The 14,865-nt window shown below is 43.5% G+C and overlaps 1 protein-coding gene across 2 annotated transcripts in view; it reads left to right on the forward strand.

Annotated features, from left to right (window-relative positions):
- The first annotated feature begins 5,709 nt into the window (after positions 1–5,709).
- Positions 5,710–14,865, forward strand: part of CAB39 (calcium binding protein 39) — a 111,535-nt gene continuing 102,379 nt past the window's right edge. The window contains exon 1 of one of the 2 annotated variants that reach the window (XM_072640511.1): positions 5,710–5,883. The gene's annotated coding sequence lies outside the window, so the exon portion shown is untranslated. Of the gene's footprint in view, positions 5,884–6,387; positions 6,573–14,865 lie in introns of those variants that run through there. The other variant, XM_072640513.1, reaches the window with a different exon arrangement.

The raw sequence follows: 14,865 nt of genomic DNA on the forward strand, positions 1-14,865 counted from the left end.
CGCTTTTGTATTCCACACCTTTTGGGCAGATGCTATACATGAACCCAACCTAACTTTAAGTAACTTTTCCTTTGGGGAATCCAGGTGGAGGTACAAAGAGTGTGAGAAAAGAATCTTAATGTCTCATATAGGAAGCCATAGTCCTGGAGATTGAACCTGAGTCCAGAACATCAGCCTCCTTAGGTGAGGAGGATGGTGAAGCACCCTCACCTACTAGGCTCAACGTCAGGTTCTACTTGTTAGACTCGTAACAAATAAAAATATTCAAGGAAAACACAACCACCAATTAACTAGATGTGAAAATGTACGTCTGATTCTCCACCTCTAGTTCATCGCTTCTCTGTTAAGAGATGGGAGCCATGCTTCGTCTTAGTCTTTTGGAGTCTTGACTGGTTTCATTCCCAGATCTATATCTCACTTTCCTCACTTCTCTGCTCCATCACCAGCAGCCTTCTTCTCCTGAAGACCTTTCTCCTGGGAGTCCCTTTGGACCCCCATTTCAGGAGGTAGCCAGGCCATAGTCACTTCATCTACAGCTCCCTTCGTCACTCTCCAGACTTTTCTTCCTCACCAGCAGCCTTGCCCCTGTGGTCTGCTCCTCCCCCAGATTGCCAGCTCCCATTTAGGTTTTCTCTTCTTCCATTTCAATGTAAGCTTCTTCTTGAAAGTAGGGACTGCTTTTGTTTTTTGGTTGTGTTGCATTTGTATTTCAAGAGGCTCATTCTCTCCCTCTCCCTCTCTGTTCAGCCTAATTGCCATGGGCTGCCCGGGTCATCTTACCTATCTTCAGGTCTTCGGTGGCCAGCCAGATAAACAAATGAGAGAAAAGACCTCCAGAGTCAAACAGAGGTGTGGGTTTTATTCCGGATACAAGCTACATGTCAGCATGCAGGGCAAGTTCTCCCCGTGGAGCCCCCTTCTCCTTCCCGAGGAGAAAGGAACCCTACCCTCAGGCTTTCCTGTCCCCATTTAAGCTCTCCCAGCTGCATAGTTCACTTGTGGACACCGTGCATGCTCTCAGCCCCTTAGCTAATTAACAAAAATGTGTGCTCAGACCATGGACCAATCTCAAGAGCGGGATGCTCTTTCCAGCAAGTTTCCACCGAGAAGAGGTGGAAAACGAGATAGCTCATGTCTCACTCCTCAATTCCCAGCTGTTCTCTGGGGGGCCTCATGAGAGTTCAGTGGTTTCAAGAAGCCCTCACCTTTACCCGCCCGAGACCATGCACATGAGAACCGAGCCTACCTTAACACCTCTCCCTCTTTCTTCTCTCCCTCTTCCTCTCTTTCTCTCTCTCTCTCTCTCTCTCTCTCTCTCTCTCTCTCTCTTTCTCTCTCTCTCTCTCTCATATCTATCTATCATTGGTCAAACAATAAATATGAGAAATTCAGAGAAAAGGGGAAAGACTTGTTTGAAGTTCAAATCTTTCAAAGCTGTTTTCCTTCAAAGTACATAATTGTTTCTATGGTTCTTCTCACTTTGCTCTGCATCAGTTTGTATAAATTCTCCCAGGTTACTCTGGATCTATCCTTTTTATAATTTCTTATGGCATAAAAATATTACATTCTATCCATGTGCTGTAGTTTGTTCAGCCATTTCCTAATTGATAGTGTGAGAGACAGAAAAAGTTAAGTTTCCACAATAAGTTATTGTTAATTGATGAAGTAATTGAGAATAAGTTAGATAAGAAGACCAGCAGACAGCAGGTGGATTCAACCAATCAAAAGACAGACAGTGACCTTCAGAAAATCACAAAGTTTTTGAGAAAGGAACAAAATCTATAGCTAGCTGGAACTAGCCAAGAAAAAAGACCTAGAGTTACCTGGAGAAGGCTTTCCTTCACTGTGCTTGCTTAATGAACTTTGTGCATATAAACAGACACACCCTGCATAAAATTATCCCTTTCTTTTCTGATCATAGATCCTATGTTATAGCATATTGGAGAGGGGGAATCACACTAAGGGAGGATTTTACATCATGGGCACATAGAGAAGATGGTGATCTAATGGAGAATGGGCCAATCCATCTCCTGGTGGGAGCATCTGTCTTGAACTAAGGGTATATAGCTCATCTCCCTTCTGTATTCAGTGCTCCTGAAAAGAGGGTGGGGGCCTGCTTTGGCCAAAGTGTTCAATTCCTCTAGATTCTGCTGTAATACATTTTCTTTGATACTTTTTTAGTGTCGAGTGTTTCTAACAATAGGCACCCCCTTTTGCTTCTAATTCTCTGTTACAACAAAAAATAATGTTATAAATATTTTTGTATATACGGGCCTTTTCCTGTCATCTTGGAATTCTTTAGAGAACATGCCTCGTAAAGGTGTTTTGGGCTCAAACAGTTTGTACTGTTTGGTGACTTTGGGGGTTAGTCTCAAATTATTTTCAAGAATAGTTGGATTAATTCATAACTCCACCCTCCCTGCCAACAGCCCTACCATTAGTTGTCCCAGAGCCCTTCTAATCACAGCCAATTTGATTTGTGGTGGGGTAGAGTTTCAGAGTTGGCTTAACTTGCATTTTTCTAATTCTTGGTGACTTCCAGCATTTTTCCTATGATACTTGCTAATTTGAATTTCTCCTTTTGAGAAGTGCCTGGTTACATTCTTTGACTATTCAGTTTTAGGGAATGCTCCCTTTTCTTATATCTTTGGATCAATTTCCTGTTATCTTGGGTGGATGACTTTTACGAAAGATATGTACTGATAGATTCCCTTGTGAACTATTTCCTTTCTAATTTTGTGCTGATTTTGTTTGTGCAAAAACTTTGCAGTTATACAAAACCAAAACTGTCTCTTTTATTATCTGTGATTCTCTCTATCCCTTAAGTTTGGTTATGAACTTCTCCCTTTATCCATAGCTGTGAAAGGTATATCCTTTTCTTCTCCTTTAAATTGTTTCTGATATAATCTTTGGGATCAACACCAAGCTGAAAGTTCCAACTATACTCTGAGCCATCCATCTCCAGCCATCCTGATGGTTCTGGAGGAGAAAGTGAGGCTGGTGACTTTGCACAGCTCTCTCTCACTCATATCAAAATCAATTGCAAGTCACATCATCATCTTCCTGATGTCATGGTCCTTTTTGAGAATGAAGGACAAAACACACACACACACACACACACACACACACACATACATACACACACACACAAGTACCTGGGATGGCCCCAGCAGCCAGCATGATGGCTTTCACAAACTAGGTACATAGAAATAGTAGATCCTGGTTGGTTTTTTTAAGACCAATTCTGCTCTGTTGGGAAGAGGGTTCCATTGTGTTCCAAGTCCTACTCTTGGATCCAACAGAGCCTCCATCCTCACTGCTCCAGCCTCCCATCCAGAGATGTCATCCTCTTCACTATTCAGTATTTTCCTGTGCTCTTCCTCAGATTATTTCCTGCTTCTCTCCACCAATAAAATGAAATATCCCCTGCTTCCTTCAGTCTACACGAATCTTTCGCCCTTTTCTAAGTTCTTATTACATTTACATTCAGTGTTAAACAGTTTACCTTGGGTAGAAGAAAGAAATCTGTTGCATTTTAGCTAAAATCTACCTTAGACCCTTCTAGTGTTTTACAAACAATATTTCTTAGTAAGAGATTGATGATCAGTATCCTTCTCTAATCAGAGAATGAATTCTCTGACTAAAGAAATTTCTGATTCATGTTTATAGTCGTTGGTGTTTGTCCTTTGTTCTGGAAGAGGACCAGGACATCAGGCAGGGGATGCCATGACATATGAATGAATTGGATTTAAGTGAGAGAGGGCTATGTGAAGTCACCATCCTCACTTTCTCCTCCTGAGCCATCTGGGTCCAGTGGCCAGATATAGATTAGGACAACTGGAAATGGCCTAGGATGCAGGGGGAGGCCTTGGCCTTTTTATGCTAAGGTCTTTCCCAGGTCTCAGTCATAGTACCCACTAAGTAAAAGAATGTGTAGCAAGGTGGCATAGTAGATAGATCTAGAGTCAGGAAGACCTGACTTCAAATTTGCCTTCAGACACTTACTAGCTAGTTACTAGTTATGTGCTCCTGGACAAGTCACTTAGCCTCAATTTCCTCGATTATAAAATAAACCAATAGTTGTAAAGCATTTAGAATAGTGCCTGACACATAGTAGGCTCTGTTGTGGTTGTTCAGTTGTGTCCGACCCTTCTTGACCCTTTTTGGGGTTTTCTTGGCAAAGAAGAGTTTGCCATTTCCTTCTCCAGTTCATTTGACAGATGAGGGTCAGTCTCCTGGTAGGTTGGTTTATCACCACAGCAGCCATCAGTTGGTAGGGCAGTAGCCCTACAGTAACCATGCTAGCTGGGTGACCTTGGGTAAGTCACTTAACCCAGTTTGCCTCAGTTTCCTCATCTGTAAAATGAGCTGGAGAAGGAAATGGCAAACCATTCCAATATCTCGTCGAAGAAAATCCCAAAGTGAGGTCAGTAAGAGTTGGACACCACTGAAAATACTGAACGACGGTAAATGATTGCTCTCACGGTCTCTCTGAATGAAAGAGCTAGGACAGAATCAACATCTCCTTCACATGTTCTCTCAGAAGATGAAAGAGGCAGCCGTGCACTCAAACTCTGCCTCCTCCTAAATCTTCTGCTTTCTTCCCCAAAAGCTCTGAACCGATCACAGTCTTCCCAGAGTTTCTTCCCAAGCCCATTGTCTGGAGTTCTGGGATTGCTGTGCCTTGCAGAATCAAACTTAGAGCTTAGGGGGCCCTAGAACCAGAAGGTGGCCCCCTCATTTTGCAGATGAGGAACTGGGGGCTCCAGCGGCTGTGTATCTAAGGGTACCCTCTCCTAAGTGGCCTTCAAAGCTGGCTCTAAGTCCAGCACCATGGAAGCTCTCCTTGTGGATTGTCGGGTTGGGTCCCACGGGTTGGGTCCCACCCTTCCTGTCCCCAGTGTGGGTTTCCTTGGCAGAGACACTGGAGGGGTTGGTCATTTTCTTCTCTGACTCATTTGACAGATGAGAAAACTGAGGCCAACATGATGAACTGACTTGCCCAGCGTCACCCAGCTTGTTCAGAGGAACCTTCCTGACTCCAGGCTGGGCACTGTACCCGCTGTGCCACCGGCTGTGCCCCTGGCTGTGCCACCGCTGCCCCGTGAAGGGCTTCATCACGAACCACTGAAATGCGCGCTCCTAGAGCAGAGCTGGGATACAAAAGGGCTTCCCTGGGAACAAACCGAATGTAAGCGGCCTGAGGGCAGGGGCTGTTTCACTTTTATCTGCCCGCTCGTGCATCCAGGCTAGCCTTTGCCCCAGCGAGGGGAGAGCACTGAGCGCACGCGCTCTCGCCGGCTCGCTCTCTCGGGCCCTCGCCGGGCTCGGCCTCGGTGGGTCCGCCAAGCCTGTGGGGGCGTCCGAGGCTCCCGGGGCTCCCCGCCCCTCGGTCGGGCGCGCGGCGCTGCGAGCCGACGTCGCAGCGCACGGAGGCTGCGCACTGCGGCTGCGCAGAGCGTGCGCCGGGTCGGGCTGGGGGCGGGGTGCGGGGAGCGTCGAGGCCTGAGAGACCGAGCCGGAGCCGGAGTCGAAGCCCAGTGCCCAGCTCGAGCCCGAGCCCGAGGCCCCTGAGCGCCGCCCGAGCCGAGCCCGAGCCCGCGAGCCGGAGCCCCCGGGGCCGCCCGAGCCCAGTCCGAGCCCGCGAGCCCGCGGGAGGCCGACGACGGAGGGGCCCCGAGCCGCGCCGCGGGCACCGGACGGGCCGCCGCCGCCGCCGCAGCGCTTCGCCCAGGCCGGAGCCGGAGCCGGAGCCGGGGCCGCGGACGGGGCCGGGGACGGCGGCGGGGACGAGGAGGAGGAGGAAAAGGACGAGCCCGAGGAGAGCCCGGCGAGGCCTCCAGGAAGGAGCCGCCCGGCCCGGCCCGGCCCGGCCTTAGTCTGGTGAGTGACCGCCCGTCCCGGGCCGGCCGCCCCCCTCGGCACCCGCCGCCTCTGGGCGGCCCCGACCCCCGCCGAGAAGCCTGAGCAGACCCAGGCCCCGCCGGCCCTGTGCTGACCCGACCCGGCCCGGCCCGCTGGAGGCCTGCGGCCTGGGCGCCTATGGGGGAGGTCAGGGCCGGACCCCGGAGCCCAGGGTGCGGGAGGCTTTGTTGGGGCTGAGAGGGAGACACCCCCAGGGCCGGCGGGGCCCAGGGCGACCCACAGTGACCCAGGGTGACGGGACGTGGAGCCGGACCCCCAGACGAGCTGGCGGGGAGATCATTGGGCGACGAGTCCGGAGCCGGGGTCCGGGGAGTGGTCTTTCCCGAGACCAGGGCCTTCTCCCGCATTTTACCGCCCCCTGACCCACCCCACCCTGGGGCCTTCGCTAGCTTCCTGTTAACGGATCGAGGGCTTGCTGTGTGATCTTTATGGCAGGAAGCGCCCTTCTCTTTTCTTTCTCAGTTCTCTGGATTGAACGATTGTGCACCACAGCCTATGTGATTTCATTTCGCAGCCACCAGTGAGCAGTGAAAGAGGTGGTCTGGGCACTGGAGGTCTCGAAAAGGAGAGGCCAGCTGATCACTTGTCAGGGATGTCCTAGAGATCCTGGACCAGGGGGCCTCTGGTGGCCATCCAGCTTCATTTGGGTCAGTGCTGTCCAACACTTTGTTCATCTGGAGTGTTCTCTACTTCCTGAATGTACCTGATGTGTCTCCCAGGAGAAAGCTGTCTGCTTGAAGACAGACTGGTATTTTTCTGTTGTAACTTTGTATTTGGTGTGGTGTTGGATACAGTGTTTCTCAAGTTAAGGGTGGATCTGTGAAAGAAGAGTGAGAAAAGCCAAGCTTGGTGCTGACATTTTCTCATTTAAATGTAGAAGGAATTCCTCTTTCTTAAATGAAATGCAGCTGGAGCTCACTTTTGATGGGGGTAAATCACCTTGTTGGTTTACTTCTAGATGCAAGTGACTTTGCTCAGACTGAGTTGTTTGAAAGGTGTTTACTGGAGATGTCAAGCTCTTGTGGAATTGCCGGAACGTTTCTGTATAAATATACTCATTTGCTAACTCCTCATTTCTGTTCCTTTTTTACTAAAAGATGTAATTATTCACACAAGAATTGGCCTGTAAGTTTTTGAGTTACTGAGCTATTTGGGCTATTGTGTGGTAGCATTTTTTATCAATTGATGTGTTATTGTTAAGGATATTTTTATCCTGGGATAAAATTTTATATATAAATATAATTTTTGTACAAAGTAGATAACATTTTAAATTGACTTTTATTATAAAGTGATTTGTTTGTAGTTTCATGTTAAAAGTGAAAGTTAATAAAGTTGGTACTTAAGTTTTTCCAGAGCACTTGGTAGATATCTTAACAAATGTACTTAGCTTCTAGACAGTGAGCTTCTTGAAAGGGAGTTTGATTTCCTTTGGTTTTACAAATTCGTGTTAGTAGGTTGTCTTTGAGTTGTTTAGTAATGATTAATAAGTGAAAAAATGATTTTTTGACAGGATCAAGGGGAAATGCCCTTAAAAGCTCCCTGAAATTCTTTGGATTTTAATGTTTATGAAGGCAGGCTGATGTTGACATACATGCACATGTGGCTTGGGAGTAACTTCTCATTTTCCTTATCTGTGAAGATTTGGATTCAAGACCTGTGTCTTGAATTTTTTTTAATTTTGACAACGTAAGGAACATGATTATATTAGTTTATAGGGTGCAAGTTATCAGCTTATCAGCTATGGAATGGACGTCACTGAAGTGTAAAACACCAGTGCAGCTATAAAAACATAGCTTTCTGGGCTAGTGTCATATATTTGTGGACTATGTATTGCAGGTTTTTCCTTTTTAAAGGTGCTTATAAATAGGGCCATCCATATGGATTGAAGTCATGTTAAAATTATCCATACAGTTTTTGTGTCATATATGAAATTTTAAAACTAAAGTGTTTAGAGAATTGTGAAATTTAAAAATTTAAATATTTTAAGTTTAAATATTTTAGCATTTCTGATGAAAATTAAATGATTAAGTACTTGGACAGTGAAACAGATTTGTAGTTTAATTTTTAGGTAGTTCATTTGAGTTCATTATATACATCATCATATCAAACTGCAGTATCATTATTGATATTAAATTATAAATTGACCAGTTTAAATGACTAATTTTTATTGGTATTTTTAAACTGGGAAGTTGAACTCATTTATTTAAATGGAAACAATTTAAAACTTGAAGAAATTTATTGGTTAATACTTGAGTTAATATTGTAATTTAGTTAACTCTATGCATTCTGTAAAAATGGATATTTATCTCAGAAATACCCTGTATTGCTTGAGGATATTTTGTAAACATTTTTACTTTTTACTTCTTTTGGGGTAGGTTTATGAGAAGTGCTCTCACTAGTAGAAAATTGTAAATATTTTTCTCCCCTCACCCCAGATATACTCACAGTACTCATGTTTCCATGCCCAACCATACAACCATACATTAGTCCTAATTCGTATTGTCAAATCCTAAAACAAACCTAGAGATGGGATAACTTTGTTTCTGTTTCCAACTGCCCTTTTGAGTCTTTTTCTTGGTTCTTCACAGTTTCCATATGTCAAGTCTTCTTTTCTATGCTACTTACAGATATATTTTTAAAAAATTTCTTATGTACCTCCTTTCTTTTCGTTACTTTTTTCTGAATTTGACTTTGTGGATGAGCTCGAGTGTGCCTTGCAGAAATAAGAATGTGACACTTTGGCAAAGGTGGGTGGAGCTGGTTAAACATTGGGGAGCTGATAAAATGGTGGGGGCTGGGAGAGGTACAGCATTTTAAACCCGTGTATTAAATTGCTTATGACTCATGTTGTTTCCTGGGGAGTGGTGCAGCTAGATCTCTTTGAGCTGTAAAAGACTGACTTATGCTTGTGTGTGTGCATTGTGTGCACATATGCAGACTAATTCAGTTATCTTCCTCACTTTTGACTCTCATGGGAGAGAGTAAGGCTGGTGGTTGGGGGACTTTTCTTTGAATAAACCAACTACAGATTGGTGCTTGTTCTCTGTCCCTTTTAACCTGTGATTTCATAAGTGTAGGGAATGCCTGGTGTGGGAACTCCCATCAGGCAACTTATCCGTAATCTAAAGTTTTAAGAGATGCCTGGGACATCTCCAGGCTAAGTGACTTGCCTTTGGTCTTGAGCTGGCATGTGCCAGAAACAGCACTTGAGCCCCAGGTGCCAGTGCAGTCCTCTGTATGCTAGAAAGAGCTAATAAATCCACTGCTAATAATTATCTCACTGCCTGGTCACTATTTCTTGCCAGCTTTCTTAGCTTGGGAGCAGACTAGAGTGAATTGTGAATTTCTGCATCCAGTATTTGGAACGCTGCAAGGAGTCAAGAGCATGCTTTAAATAGGTGCTTTTCCTGATGCTGTTCCTCAAGACCCATCAGTGATTGATTGAAGAGCCCTTGGTGGCAGATGTTGGAGAAATGGAAGCAAACATTTTTTCGAACCAGATGGATATATGGATGGAATGGTCTACATATCTTGGGCTGGGGGATGGGAAGGCTTGTCATCTTGCCATTAATAACTCATTCTGGCATTTACTGAGCTCTCTACGTGTGTCTCTTCCTCCCCCATGGAGCTTTCTTTTCTTTTTGTCTAGGAGGGAGGTTTGAGGGAATGACAGGGAGGTCGCTGTAGCAGTTAGCCAGCTGAGCAGAGAGAAACAGTGAGGGATAGATGCAGAAGGCAATAAGGATTCAGTCCACTGTGGAGTGCCCTCCATGAGAGGGAGTTTTCTGTGTTACACTACATTTCAGATCGACACATAGTAGGTGGTGATGTCTGCATAGTTATTTGAGCTATTGATGTCAACTAACCAAAAATATTTCTTAAGGATATAAAGTGCTGAGTGCTTGGGATCCAGTGAAAAAGCAAAAAACTTTGCCTATCCTTGTGGAACTTTCATACTAGTGAAAAAGCCAACATACATAAAATTGGAACATAAAGAGAAAATACAGGGTGGATGGCACTGGCCGCTGGGGTTAGGGGAGGGGAGATTGACCACTAGGACAGGCCTTCTGGGGAGATGGCTGTCCAGCTTTCTTTAAGGAAACTAGAGAGTCTAAGATAATGTCTAACTTTAAACACTGACACAATTTTTCAAACAGTAGATTTGTATGACTATGTTTAAGTATTTTCAGACAAGTGATTGACTTTTTCATTTATATCCCCAATGTGCCTGCACTTGATCAATGCCTTTTCATTCATTCCTAGATTCATTGGAAAGATTGGGAATAAGTAATTTTTATCTTTCAGGTTTTAATAGTCATTTCTTGGGAGGGGGCAGTAAAAGGGATGAACAGATGTATTGAGGACTAGTAAAGTGTGATCTGGAGTAGGAAGCATATTGATAGGTGATTTCATGGACTATATTGATATGTGATTATGTCAAGAAATTCCAACAGCTCAGAATTTCTTCATTCTTTTGATAAAATACTTCAAATTATACATCTGATTCTCAGTTTCATCTTAGTTAAGTTGTAACTGTAAAAATCTTTAGTGCATTTTCAACTATTGCTTCCCCTTTAAAGTGTAATGTTAACTTTGCTTTGTAGTTCACCTCTTCCTTAACTTTTTTCCCCTCCCTTTCCCAATAAAAAAAAAAAGGCTGTGCCAAATATCAGTTAATATAGAAATGCTCTAGAAGTGTTCTACTTAAATTTCTCTTGTTAAGGCTAGTTTGTAGGATTATCCAATAATAGAGCTACCAGGGACCTTAGAGCTAGATAGAGAATCTAGTCTATCTGATTCTTTCATTTTACATATGAGGAGACAGGCCCAGAGGTTAAGTGACTGTCACTGGTTATCAAGCTACATAGATAGTGGCAGAGGAAGTAGGGAGTAGTTCTTACATTTCATGATTCCCAGTTGAGTGCTATTTTGGCCATTCTACAAAATGTTCTGCCTTGATAAAACCCATTAGTGACCATGAGTGAATTGTGATATGTTTGAATTTCCACACCTTGCATTTCCCTACCATCACTCAGGCTCTGCCATTGAAGTCCTACATAGGCTGTTATGGTGTGTGGGGGTGCTGCTCCCAGGGCTTTTGTCGTCAGTGCCAATGGAGTAGAAAAATTAAGTTGTCCCAGGCTCAACCCTCTGGGTTCCCTGCTTTGAACAAGGCATTACGTCTTAAACATAGCAGTGCTTAGCCTTCACAAAAGAAGTGTGAATAGAAGCCTCCAGAATTTACTCCTTGTTTGATTTTTTTTTTATTGTAGCATATGCAGCATATATTGTAGCGTATTAGTATATTGGTCTTTGTGTGTGCAGGCATTCAGTTAATGGTAGTAGGATCATTGAGTTAGGTGTTTGATCCCCTCATGTTCCAGATGAGAGAATTACTCTGTTTTCTAACATCCTCATTTTATTCTTGATGATTCAATTTACAGCTTCTCATTGATTTTTAAAAATAATTTCTTGAATATTTCCCTGCACTGTTTACACTGATAATTTAAAATGTATTGGCATTGTACTGAGGGTTCTTTGAAAGTCATTCAGGCAGTGAGTAGTGGATGGAGAGCTGGCTTTGCAGCCTGGGAGACCTGAGTTCAAGGCTTAAATTTGGCACATACTTTCTCTGTGAACCTGAGTGAACCTTTCAGTTAGTTCTCCAAGGCTAATTTAGAGATCAGAAAAGGCACTAATAACATTGGGGGCAAGTTTCCTCCTCTGGGTCTTTCCCAGATAAGGTTCCAGGCTTTATTCTTTCTTACACTGTGGATACAAAGGTAAAAGTTAAGAAAAAAAAATTCTGGACCTTATATAGCTTACATTCTGCTAGGGTGGGGTAGGCATAATAGAGTATTTCATTTAAGAATTCATTCTGTTTGTTACACTCATAGTCACCATAGTCCATGAGGTATAGAAACTTGTAAACAGAACTTTTTGGTTATTTAGGTTGAGAATTGGAATAAACAGTACAAGTAAATTATGAGTATAGCTCCACTGTAAATAACAGTTAAGGTCCCGTTCCAGAGACTTTGTAATCATGCAGAATTACAGCTGGAAGGGACCTCAAAGACATCATATTCACCCCTGAACACTTACAGATAAGTATACTGAGACCCAGAAAGTAGAAGTGATTCACCCAGGGTTTCACAGGGATCAGAAGGCCTGGTATGATTTTAGTTTCTTCCTTAGGCTCCAGGCCTTTTAATGGACATTTTAAATCTGGTGTCTGAGGAAGAAGAATTATAATTAGAATCTGGTTATTGATCATTTTTGTAACAATAAGTAAAAGTGAAATAATTCAGTCTGTACTTTTGCAGCACATATGAAAAACCTTATTTTTATGAGTAGTTTTATTTTCTCTACTATTTAATAATGATGGTATTCTCCTTAAATAGAGAAGATAGGAATTCTTGCTTCCCTGTTATCCTCTGCTACGCACTTCCTCTCTCTTTGGAAGTGTGACTTCCCTGAGGAGGCACACAACGAATGAAGGCTCCTCTTTGGCTTATGACTGAGTGAAGTTTTGTTTTCTCCTAGTTTGACAGGTGGCTAGAGATTACATTGCTTTGTAGTATTGCTTTATTTTTGGTAATTGTGAATAAAGTGAAAGTGTGTGTGTGTGTGTGTGTGTGTGTGTGTGTGTGTGAGTGTGAGTGTGAGTGTGAGTGAATGTGTGTGAATGAGAGAGAATGTTAGCTTTAATCTCTCCTCTCAGCAGATGCTTTAAGAGCAGACTATTATAGTTTTGGGAAGTACATGCTTAGCTAGCTACCAGGGCAGTTACTAATGCTCACAATTGCTTAAACTTCCCAATCTTCTCTACTTTGTTTAGCTTTGTGTATTTTAGTACTGTGTGTTGTATTTGACTCAGAACAATTAAGCCAAATTCAGTGAGTTTTCAAAAGAAAGGACTGAAATTGTAGGATCCAAGTTAGGGTTAAAATAGTCAAGGAGCAGGAAGAGGAAATATAGGCGATAGGAAGGGTTCAGTTCAGCCAACTTCTAGTCCCTACTACATGCCACTGTCCCGGAGCTGTTAGAAAGAAAGCAAGCCAAGAAAAGAAACAATTCTGCCTTTCCAGGTGCTCTCATTTCTCTTGGGGTGATGATGGGAATGGAGAGATGATATGCAAACAGAGAAATAAATACAAAATCTACCCTAAAGTTGGTACAAACTAACTTGTAACAAAGTAACTGAGTGGCACCAGCTGAGGAGGTCTGGAAGGAGGAAGAGAGAGAGGGAAAAGGAGTATGCTGGAGAGGGGATGGTGACTAGGCCTGATTGCCTAGACCAGGGCAGTCAGGTGGAGTAAGTCTGGAGCCATTGGCCACAGCCAGCTCTGCGCAGGGCTGACAGTGCAGGCAAGGGGTTTGTATTTTGTTCTAGAGGCTTCTTGGTTAGATATAAGCTTTAGGTTCCTCAGCTCAGCCCCTGTGGGAAGGATGGTTTGGAGAAGGAGGTTGGAGGCTGAGCATCGGCCTGGGCCGGAGGTGATGAGAGTTGTGTGGGTGGGGAGGAAGCACTTTCAGAGAGATGTTTTGGAGGTAGACTTGACAGGATGTGTCGAGATGATACAGGAGCCAAGAAGAATGAAGAGCTGAGTGAGGATGACTGAGATTTTGATCCTGGGTGATGGGCAGGATGGTGGAGCCCTCTCCAGAAATAGGAAAGTAGGAAGGTTGGATAGAGGAAAGACACCACGGTTTGTTTTGTGTAGGGTGAATTTGAACTGCCTGTAAGGTAGGCAGCCAGCTGGTGATGGGTGGCAGGTGAGAGAGAAGGACTGGCTCTGCAGATTTGGGTGTCATCTGTACAGAGCTGTCTTTGATGAAATTACAAGCGTGGAAAGAAAGAAGAGGACCCAGATCTGAGCCTTAGAGCCCGCCCACACAAATGAGGTGGAATGAGGAGGATTCTGTTGTCAGGGAAAGCATGGGATTGGGTCAGAAGAAAGTGAAAGGAGACAACGTGACTGAATCAGAGGATGAGAAGTTGAAGGGATAGGATATATAGTGAGCCCATTATTCCCTGAGAGCTGATTATATTATCCAGATCCTTCCATATATGAGAAATGTCATGTCACTTAAGAAGATTTGTTTTGAGAACATATTCATAGAACTGAAGTTGGAAGGGACCTCACTATTTTAATTTAACTCTTCTCTGAACAGGAATTCCCACAACAGTGTCCCCGAAAAGTAGTCATCACCTTCTGCTTCTTGTCTTCCAGTGATAGAGAATTCATTCCATCTTGAAAATACATTCTACTTGTGGACAGTATCATTGAGAGACAGTTTCAGCTTTTATAGGAAGGGCTAAAGTCTGCCTTCATGTTTGTTAAAAATCGAGGTTAGGAACGTGTTCCATTCACATTCAAATGGATCCTTTTTTGACTGTTTTCCCTTTCCCACATGGAAATCTTTTTTTGTTCACTTGATATTCATTCTCCATTAACATCCCTGACCTTAAGTTTCCTGAGAGCAGGGTCTGTGTGTTGTTTCATTCTTGTATTCCTAATGTTCAGTGTACATGTGAGGTTAATAATGAGTGTTGTTGAATTGAATTTATTATGGATTTTATTGTGTTATCCTGTTCCTCTTTGATCTGTTCCCTATTAAGTGCTATTTCATTTTTGAGATAAAACTCAAGTCAGTTAAGCCTTAGTTTTGTTTACCACCCCCTCAAAGCCTTCCCTAAGAAACTTCACCTTTACCACCATCTCCCTGTGGCATAGTTGTGGTTCTTTTGTTTTCTTGTTTTACTAGTTTGAATGTGGCATAAGGAAAAGAAATAAAAGCTGAATTACCATAATTGAAGTAGTAAATTTGTTTACATTACTTTTGCAGCAGAATGCATTTGTAATAGTTTCTGAGGAAATTCGGTCATTATTCCTAATTTTTTTAAACTTGTGGCTGCTTTAATTGAATCGTGAATTC

The sequence above is a fragment of the Notamacropus eugenii genome, chromosome 2, assembly GCF_028372415.1.
Source record: "Notamacropus eugenii isolate mMacEug1 chromosome 2, mMacEug1.pri_v2, whole genome shotgun sequence".
NCBI classification, from domain to species: Eukaryota; Metazoa; Chordata; class Mammalia; order Diprotodontia; family Macropodidae; genus Notamacropus; species Notamacropus eugenii.